Source organism: Hylobates moloch, unplaced genomic scaffold (genome assembly GCF_009828535.3).
Source record: "Hylobates moloch isolate HMO894 unplaced genomic scaffold, HMol_V3 SCAFFOLD_17, whole genome shotgun sequence".
Taxonomy (NCBI): domain Eukaryota; kingdom Metazoa; phylum Chordata; class Mammalia; order Primates; family Hylobatidae; genus Hylobates; species Hylobates moloch.
Genome location: NW_026652292.1, coordinates 16,496,028 through 16,506,332, shown reverse-complemented (window position 1 = coordinate 16,506,332; position 10,305 = coordinate 16,496,028). Strand labels below are relative to the sequence as shown.

The following is a 10,305-nucleotide window of genomic DNA, read 5'->3' as shown; positions in this document are numbered from 1 at the left end:
TAAGCTACATATTTGTATAATAAAGTCATTCTTAGCATATATTGACTTAATGATGAAATATGTAAGACTGCTAGGCAGTTTTGCTATGTTGGGGGCAATTTTTTCCTGCAGTTTCATATTGAACTATTAGAATTCAGCAGACCAAATTGCATCAGATCCGCTAGGATCTGCTATGTTGAGATACATAAAGCTATGACTCCACATAAAGACAGTCTTGCTATTTGTAGAACTGCCACACATTTGTGTCCTAAATACCTGAGAACTCCAATAAAATGTGTTTTACATGATTTCCATCCAAAGTAAAATGTGGTGTGCTTATAATTTTATTTACTGCTTTGTTTAGTCTGGTTTTAAAGGAAAGGTTCTCTGTTTCAACAAGCTCAGTGAGAGCTAAATCTTGCACTTAAGTTTTACACATCCAATGATGAAACACATTTTCCAATGACGTGCTTCTGCTCTGTACATTTCAAAATGCATTTCTTTACAACTCATATATATCCAGTGCTGTGTGCTAAAGGAAATGATATGCTGAAATAGATGACAACAACTGAGCTATACATGAACATGACTATGACACAGTTATATCCCCCTGAACACAAACCAAATGGTATTGCCGTCTCTACCTCCCCTTAGCTGAATCCCAAATGGACCTGATCCACCCTATGTGAAGGGACGTGTGATAGAAAGGAAGGCAGAATGAAATAAATATAGTCTAAACTAAATTGCATTAAAATATTTTACTTTTAAACATACTTCCAGGGTTCTTCATGAGGTGTATAGTAAGTAACATGTTGCAGGCGGAGTCTAGGCTCACTCATTTTATGCCTTATGCTGGCTTAAGGCTGGTACCTTGCAGAACTGTAATTACATAATGAATAGTGGTTTCAGAAAGAGGATGCTTCAGGTATCATTACATCTTAATGTAATACAGGATGAAGGGGCACAGGAAATGACCAAGATCAAGATTTGATTTTTCTTATTACAAAATTTAAATAAATATTTTAAAAAGAAAAAATCATTTTGTCATAGCGTAACAATTTAGCCCCAAATAATATATACCATCTGGTTCCTGAAAGAGAGAAAAAAAAATCCAACTTTCTCAATAGTCAAAGCTAAAGTCTGTTATCCAATAATATGCAGAAAAAAAAAAAAACACACCTTAAAGCTATATGTAAAGTTAAAGCAAATAGTGGTCTCAACTATCTGATTTAAGTTTAACCAAAGAGCTCTCAAAAATAAAAATTGGGCCGGGCGCGGTGGCTCACGCTTGTAATCCCAGCACTTTGGGAGGCCGAGGCGGGCGGATCACGAGGTCAGGAGATCGAGACCATGGTGAAACCCCGTCTCTACTAAAAATACAAAAAAATTAGCCGGGCGTGGTGGCGGGCGCCTGTAGTCCCAGCTACTCGGAGAGGCTGAGGCAGGAGAATGGTGTGAACCCGGAAGGCGGAGCTTGCAGTGAGCCGAGATTGTGTCACTGCACTCCAGCCTGGGCGACAGAGCGAGACTCCGTCTCAAAAATAAATAAATAAATAAATAAATAAATAAATAAATAAATAAATAAAAATTGATGTGATTCCTATATATAGACCTAAATGTTCTTGTGAATTCTTTCCAGGTGAGCAGTTTCTATGACACTGTACCAGTGGCACCCCATTGTCACAGACATTATTATGCTGAAGCTAGATTGTAGATCTGTGAAATTAGGGTATTACAAGATTTCTACAACTGGGAATCAATACAGGATCAGTACTTCACTTGACCCTTTCTCATTACTAAAGCCACATCATTAGATTGTACATGTTTTACTGCATAAGAGCATCTGAGTGTTTGATGTCTTGAATTGCTCAATTTTCCAATAATTTAAATGGACAGATGTCCCACTGTTCTTGATACTCACCCACCAGATTTAAATAGCTTCTTTATTTAAAAAGATTTGTGTCTGCTCTCAAATATAGAGGAATTAATGTTCTGCATGAACACGTTTTGTTTGGTAGGACATCTACAGGCTCTGCAGAATCTCTGGCACAATTTACAATCAATATAATATATTAAATTAGAAGGAACACTCTGGTCAATGTGAATACTGATCTCCAAAATTTGTCTTGTGCAACCTATCAGTAAAATATATGTGCTTTCAAGTATAAGTTATATCATCATATGCCATGAATATTAATAACTTTAATATACATAAAATACTTCCAGGTAAAGTTATCATATTTAACATACACATCTACTTTGGCTCTCTCCCCAAACCCCAATAAATAACAGTAAAAATGTAATGTGAATATCATTAAACCACAAAGAAAAATAGAGAGGAGACCACACAATAAAATGTTGGAAGCTGAAAAGTACAAGGACTAGGGATAAATGACTTAGGAAGAGAAATTAAAGCTAAGCTAAAGCTAAGTGTGAAAAGTCATTTTATAACATCCTAACTTATGCTGCAAAGTTCCAAAAGACTAAGAAATTTGAGGCACTAGGAATTCATAGAAGTGAGGAAAAAACACAAAACTAAAACTAGAATCTTTAAAAAATTAGTATGGAAGCTATTCAAGAGCTCCTTTCTCTGTTCTGACAAAAGATTCATAAATAGGAGCCGAGTGTAATGGCTCATGCCAGTAATCCCAGCACTTTGGGAGGCCAAAGTGGGAGGATCCTTTGAGGCCAAGAGTATAAGGCCAGCCAGCCTAGGCAACACAGCGAGACCCCATCTCTTAACAAACAAACAAACAAACAAAAAATAGCCAAGTGTGGTAGTATGCATTTGTAGTTCTAGCTACTCGACAGGCTGAGGCAGGATAACAGCTTAAGCCCAGGAGTTTGAGGCTGAAGTGAGCTTTGATTGTGCCGCTATATTCTAGCCTGGGAGACAGAACGAGAGACTCTGTCTCTAAAAGATTGGCAAATAGTAAGACGGTCAACTAAAAAAGGTACAAGTAGTTGTATCAGAGGAGGAAAAAAATGTGAATGATCTTTGTGAACTTCCTGAATCTACACAATGCTTTGTATAAAACCAATACAAATAGAAGAGTTAATGTATTTTAATAATTAGACATTACCCTCCCTAATTTGGAGACCACTGGTATAGAAACTGGACTGGAGGAAGTGAATTAAAGGTAAAAGTCCCAGTAGTGAGACCATCATTTAGGGTCAAGAGGAGGCACTAAATTGCCACTGCGCCAGGCCTCAGGTCACTCTCATCAGGAGTGACAGGAATCACAGCTGGGGTAGCTGCAGCTTCCATGGAAGTGTTCAGGTCACTCTCATCAGGAGTGACAGGAGTCACAGCTGGGGTAGCTGCAGCTTCCATGGAAGTGTTCAGGTCACTCAAGAGACAAAGTTCACACTCAAGTTAGACTGGGTCTCCCCAAACTTGGTGAAGAGTAATACTGAGTGTATAGCCTTCAACTATTGTCATCACAGATCAAGAGGGGCCCCAAGATTCCAGCCTGCCTCATCTCTACCTATCTTAGCCTCATCACTATAAACTACATCGAGTCACCTGAAGTCATCTCAATAACCAGATACAATTTCTCTCTGTGTTAGTTGCTCCAAGATCCCTATCCCTCCCATCATTTTTGTTCTTCTACATTCTAAGTTTTCATATTGAGCTCTGAACATCACTACAGCTATTGATTTGAATCATTCCTTGGATGTCCGTAGGAAGCTCATTCTCAACATGTACTAGATTGTACTGTAGATGCTCACCAACCTACTTGATAACAATCCCACCTTTCCATTTTCTCATATTTCATTTGGTGCCATATTGACACTCTCCTTTCTCTCACATCCTACATTCAATCTGCCAGGAGATTTGGTAGGTTAATCTTAAAATCATATCCATAATCCTCACCACATGTACTGCTTTCAATCTGGACTTTGCAACCACTCTTTCTTTCTTGGATTACTGCCATGGATTTCTAATAAGTCTTTCTAATTTTTCCTTGCCAACCATTCCACATTCTATTCCCAATACAGCAGCTACAGGGATTCTTAAGCCAGACTGTGTCATTCTTCAACCCAGCCATGGTTCTCCATATCCTGAATCATAATATCACAGCCCTGACAATCATCTACAATGCCCTCTGTATTCATCTTTCCCCCGACAGCTTTCTGGCCCCACTAATCATTGCCTTCATCAAAGGCAATAGGCATGCTTTAGCCGTAGCTCATTGGCTCTATCTGTACCCATTGCCTGCACCACTATTCCCCTAATAACCAGTTGGCTAGCTTCTTTAATTACTTCAAACTCTTTCTCAAATAACACCTACTAAGGAGATCCTTCTTGACCATTTTATACAATTTCTGCATCCTGACAACACTCTCCACAGCACTCACAATCCCGTATTCTGTTCAATTTTTGTCTTTATTTTTTAACACTTATCCCCTTCTAACATACCAAATAATTTACTTATGTGTGCCTACTAAACCTTTTATTTACTTGGCATCCTTGTCATTCAGTGTTTCTTTCCTTCTGCTAGTGTGTAAGCTCTACAAGGCAGGAATTTTTGTCTTGCTCAACAATATTCTCAATTACCTAGAGCAATGCTGGGCACATAGTAAACACTCAAAAAGTAATTTCTAAAAGGATGAATTAGTGTTACAATAGTATAAGCTAATAGAATAAAATATGTAAAACTCACGTGGCGATTGTAAAAACCGACCTGGGGATTCCAGTAAATCAGAAGTTTAGGAATGTTTCAGTTTAATAAGAGAGAGATGGGATAAGAGAGCTCCTCATTTATGGACCAACTATTTTTAAAAATGGGCTCACCTGGCAGGTAGAATCATGGATAAAATCTGATACTCCAAGATTTCCCATCTTGTCCTAATATTTGGTTGCCACGCAACCTGAGCCAACTGAGCGTTTTTTAAAGGGATAACATATTGTACATCTTCCAAGTTTTCTATGGCGAAGAGGAATTTAGGAAATTACTTGTCATACACAAAAACATGCTTATTTTAAAAAATCAAACAACCTACAATTAAATGGAGTAAAAAGTGAAAAGTCCCCCTTTCATTTCTCCTCTCTCAATACTACTGCCTTTGCAGATGAAATTACTGTCAAACGGCTTGATATGTTATTGCATACTATTTTCTAGGTGAACTGAGCATTTAAGCCAAAAACAACTAAGCCTGAAAACAGATTCTAAAATCCTCCTAAAATAGTATTATTGATTCCCTACTGGTTAAACATATTTTACTCTCAAAATTTTAAAATTAAATATTAATGACAAAGGTCATTAAATCTTGAACAGTGATAATTCTTTATTAAAGAAAAATTCTCATATTTTATGTTTTTAGTTTATGTAGCTTTTAAGACACTTTTTCTTATGGTGGTAGCAGATTAGTTTATAATTTAAACTTAATATGAATATATATGTAATTGTTTAATACTCAATTTTTAACTTGAAATTCCACTAGGCTTACGAAACAATTAGACCTTTAAAATAATTAGAGTCAGCCAAGGCGTAAGTTTAATTTTCTAGATTTCCAATAATTATTTTTAAATGTGGGAATTTTGTTTTAATTTTAGATGAAGAAAATGATACCCATTAAAATAAGAATCAAATGTACTAAAATTATGAAAGATTTTAAAAATAGCAAAATGTTATATATTTGAATCCTTTTGTAAAACTGCCTTTAATATAATCATTAAAATGTATTAGCTTTACCAAGGAAATAATCAGATATGTAGTTAAAAGCTAAATGATAAATCAGTTTTAAGAATTTTACATTTAAATTTTAGTAAATGGAATATTAATATAAAAAATAAAGCAGCTCTAAGCTAATTTTTGTGCACAATAATACCCACAAGGACATCTAATTTAATTTTTTTAAAAGTTCACGTTGACATAAATGAGTTAAAAAGTTGTTGGGGACATGGTAATTTTGAATAGTCAGTAAGAAGAATAGCTCAACAAAACATTTTTATTGGCATTCCCTTCAACTGTCACTCTTTCACCTGCCTCCTGGAATCATCTTCCAAATACACTGCTTGCACCTAAGTCTTGACTCAGGCTCTGCTCAGAGTGAAAGGCAAATATGGGACAGAACATCACAGTACTCTCAAGAAGAAGACTTCCCTTCCAACCCAGCCAAAGGAACAGTGACTGGATTTACACACTTACCTGAAACAACAAAAAGCTGAAAAGAACAAGTTTTCAATTAACATTAAACAATGAAAGACAGTGCTCCCTGAAAGACAAGAAATAAAGAAAATGAGCTGTACAATTTCCCTAGTTTACAGTTTGGAAAAAAGTTTTCAGCTGAAGTTCAGGAGGGCCAAGGCCAGTAGCACTTTTTTTTTTTTTTTTTAGTTTATGCTGTTTCTTTCTTTGGATAGATAAACTTCCACTACTGTTCTAACAATGCAATTTTTAAATAAGAAAAACTCTGGTCATAACGTTTCTCCCCTCCGTCAGTCCCCCAACTTGGTGAGGTGTCATTTACAATTAAAAATTGTATGTATTTAAAATGTACTGGCAGGGTGTGGTGGCTCACACCTGTAATCCCAGCACTTTGGGAGGCCAAGGCGGATGGATCATGAGGTCAGGAAATTGAGACCAGGCCCTCCTGGCTAACACGGTGAAACCCCATCTCTACTAAAAATACAAAAAATTAGCCTGGCATGGTGGCGGGCGCCTGTAGCCATTCTTGGCACCCTTGAGCAAACAAAGATCAAAGAATCATAGATTGATAGATTTATCTTTTATCTCTAGGTTCTGTTTCACTGATCTATATATCTGTTCTGTCCTGCCAGTACCATATTGTTCTGATAACTTTGTAATACATTTTGAAATCAGAAAGCATGATGTCTCTTGCTTTGTTCTTGCTCAAGATTGTTTTGGCTATTTGGGGTCTTTTGTGGTTCCACATGAATGTTGGCATTGGTTTTGTCTTTCTGTAAAAACACAATTGGGATTTTGGTAGGGATTGTGTTGAATTTATACATCACTTTGGGTAGTATGAATAGACATTTTAACAATATTAAGACTTCCAATCTCTGAACACGGAATAATTTTTCCATTTCTCTGTATCTTCTTCAATGTCCTTTATCAATTATTTATAATTTTTAGTATACAAACCTTTTACCTCTTTAGTTAAGTTCATTTCCAAGTGTTTTATTCTTTTTGTGATTATTATGAGATTGCTTTCTAAATTTCCTTTTGGATAGTGTATTATTTTTGTATAGAAACGCAATTTTTATATGTTCATTTTGTATCCTGCAACTTTAGTGAACTGGTTTATTAGTTATTACAGGGTTTTTTGTTGTGTTGTAGGGCTTTCTCTTCCTTTTTACCTCACAAAGATACCTTTTATATTTTTTTTAAGAGCAACTGAAATCTACTCTTCAGGGTTTTCCGTGGTCATGTCTGCAAATGGATATAATTTTATTTCTTCCTTTTTTATTGGAATACCTTTCTTTTTCTTTTCTACTTGTTCTGGCTAGGACTTTCAGAAATATGTAGAATATAAGTGATTAGAGTGGGCCTCCTTATCTTGTTCTTGATCTTAGGAGAAAAGTTTTCTACTTTTCCCTATTGAGTATGATGTTAACTGTGGGCTTAGAGTATATGGCCTTTATTGTATTGAGGTAAGTTTCTTCTGTACCTATTTTGTTAAGAGTTTTAATCATGGATAGATGTTGAGGTTTGTCAAATGCCCTCTCTGTATCTATTGAGATGATTTTTTTTTTCATTTTGTTAATGTGGAATAGCACTTCTATTGATTTGCATATGCTGACCATTCTTGCATCCCATGGATGAATTATGCTTGGCCATGCTGTGAGATTATTTTAATGTACTACTGAATTTAGTTTGCTAGTATTTTATTAAGAATGTTTGCATCTATGTTTATCATGGATGTTGACCTGCGGGGTTTTTTTCCTTATAATGTCTTTGTCTAGTTTTTTATATTAGGTTGGTTTAAAATTAATGGCAAAAACCACAATTACTTTTACACCAACCTAACACATTATGACATTGGCCTTATAGAATGAGTTTTAAAGTGTTCCCTTTTTAAATTAATGGAGTAGTTTAAAGAGGATTTATATAAATTCTTCTTTGAATATTTGGTAGAGTCAATCTGTGAAGCCATCTGGTCCTAGGTGTTTCTTTTTGAGGGGATTTTCCTATTGCTGATTAAATCTCTTTATTTGTCATTAGTCTGTTAGGGCTGTTTCCTATTGATTCAGTTGTGGCAGGTTGTGTGTTTCCAGGAGTTTACCTATGACTTCTTGGTTATCCAGTTGGTTGGCATATAACTGCTCGTAGTAGTCCCTTAAGACCCATTTTAATTATGAGGCATGTATTGTAATGTTTCCTCTTTCATTCTTGATTCTATTATTTGAGTCCATTCTCTCTTATTTTAGGTGGTCTAGCTAAAGGTTTTTCAATTGTTTTTTCTTTTCAAAAAAACAACTGCTTAAAAAATTTTCAACAAAATATCAGCAAACTGAATTCACCAATACATTAAAAAGATCATTCATCATGACAAAGTGGGATTTATTCTTGGAATACAAGGATGGTTCAACAAATGCAAATCAATCAATGTGATACATCATATCAACAGAATGAGGAACAAAGACTATATGATTATTTTAATTGAAGCTGAAAAACTATTTGCTAAAATTTAACATTCTTTCATGATAAAAACTTTAAAAAAACTGAGTATAGATAGAACATACTCAACATAATAAAAGCCATATATGGCAGACCCACAGCTAGTTTCATACTGAATGGAGAAAAACTGAGAGCCTTTCCTCTAAGATCTGAAACTTGACAAGGACGTCCACTGTCACCGCTGTTATTCAGCATAGTACTGGAAGTCCTAACTAGAGAAATCAGACAAAAGAAAGATATAACTCACATTCAGATTGGAAAGAAAGTCAAATTTTTCTCATTTGCAGATGATATGATCTCATATTTGGAAAAACCTAAAGACTACACAAAAAATTATTAAAGCTAATAAACAAATTAAGTAAAGTTGCAGGATACCAAATCAACATGATAAAATCAGTACCATTTCTATATACCAACAGTGACCAGACTGAAAAAGAAATTTAAAATGTAGTCCCATTTACAATAGTCACAAATAAAATTCCATATCTGGGAACTGACTTAGCCAAAGAATGAAAAGACCTCTATCATAAAAACTATAAAACACTAATGAAAGAAATTGAAGAGGACACCAAAAAATGGACAGATATTCATGTTCATGGATTGGAAGAATCAATATTGTCTAAGGGTTCAATGCAATCTCTATCAAAATTCCAATGGCATTCTTCACAGAAATAGAAAAAACAATCCTAATATACACCATGGAATACTATGCAGCCATAAAAAATGATGAGTTCGTGTCCTTTGTAGGGACATGGATGAAACTGGAAACCATCATTCTCAGTAAACTATCGCAAGGACAAAAAATCAAACACCGCAAGTTCTCACTCATAGGTGGGAATTGAACAATGAGAACTCATGGTCACAGGAAGGGGAACATCACATTCCGGGTACTGTTGTGGGGTGGGGGGTGGGGGGGGTGGGGACAGCATTAGGAGATATACCTAATGCTAAATGACGAGCTAATGGGTGCAGGAAATCAACATGGCACATGGATACATATGTAACAAACCTGCACATTGTGCACATGTACCCTAAAACCTAAAGTATAATAAAAAAATAAATAAATTAAAAAAAAAATTTTATACAGAACCACAAAAGACCCAGAATAGTCAAAGCTATCCTAAGCAAGAGGAACAAAACTGGAGCAATCCCATTACCTGATTTCAAATTATACTACAGAGCTATAGTAACCAAAACAGCATGATAACGGCATAAACACAGACATATGGACCAATGGAACAGGATAGGGAACACAAAAGCAAATCCAAACATCTACAGTGAAATAATTTTCAACCAAGTTACCAAGAATATACACTGGGGAAAAGACAGTCTCTTCAATAAATGGTGCTGGGAAAACTGAATATCCATTTGCAGAAGAATGAAAGTAGACCCCTATATCTCACTACATACAAAAATTAAATCAAAATCTATTAAATACTTAAATCTAAGACCTCAAACTATAAAACTACTCAAGAAAGCATTGGAGACACTCTCTAGAACATTGGAGTGGGCAAAAATTTCTTGAGCAATACCCCACAAGCACAGGCAACCAAAGCAAAAATAAACAAATGGTATCACATCAAGTTAAAAAGCTTCTGTGGAGAAAAAATAATAATAAAACAGCAAAGTAAAGAGACAACCCACAGAATGAAAGGATATATATTTGCAAACTACTCAT

The 10,305-nt window shown here is 35.4% G+C and overlaps 1 long non-coding RNA gene across 1 annotated transcript; it reads right to left on the bottom strand.

Annotated features, from left to right (window-relative positions):
* Positions 1–684: 684 nt before the first annotated feature.
* Positions 685–6,204, bottom strand: LOC131381690 (uncharacterized). Its single transcript, XR_009210572.1, has 3 exons — positions 6,135–6,204; positions 4,778–4,910; positions 685–858 (listed from the first exon to the last, which is right to left on the bottom strand). It is a non-coding gene; the product is annotated as an uncharacterized LOC131381690 (long non-coding RNA).
* Between the last annotated feature and the right edge of the window lie 4,101 nt (positions 6,205–10,305).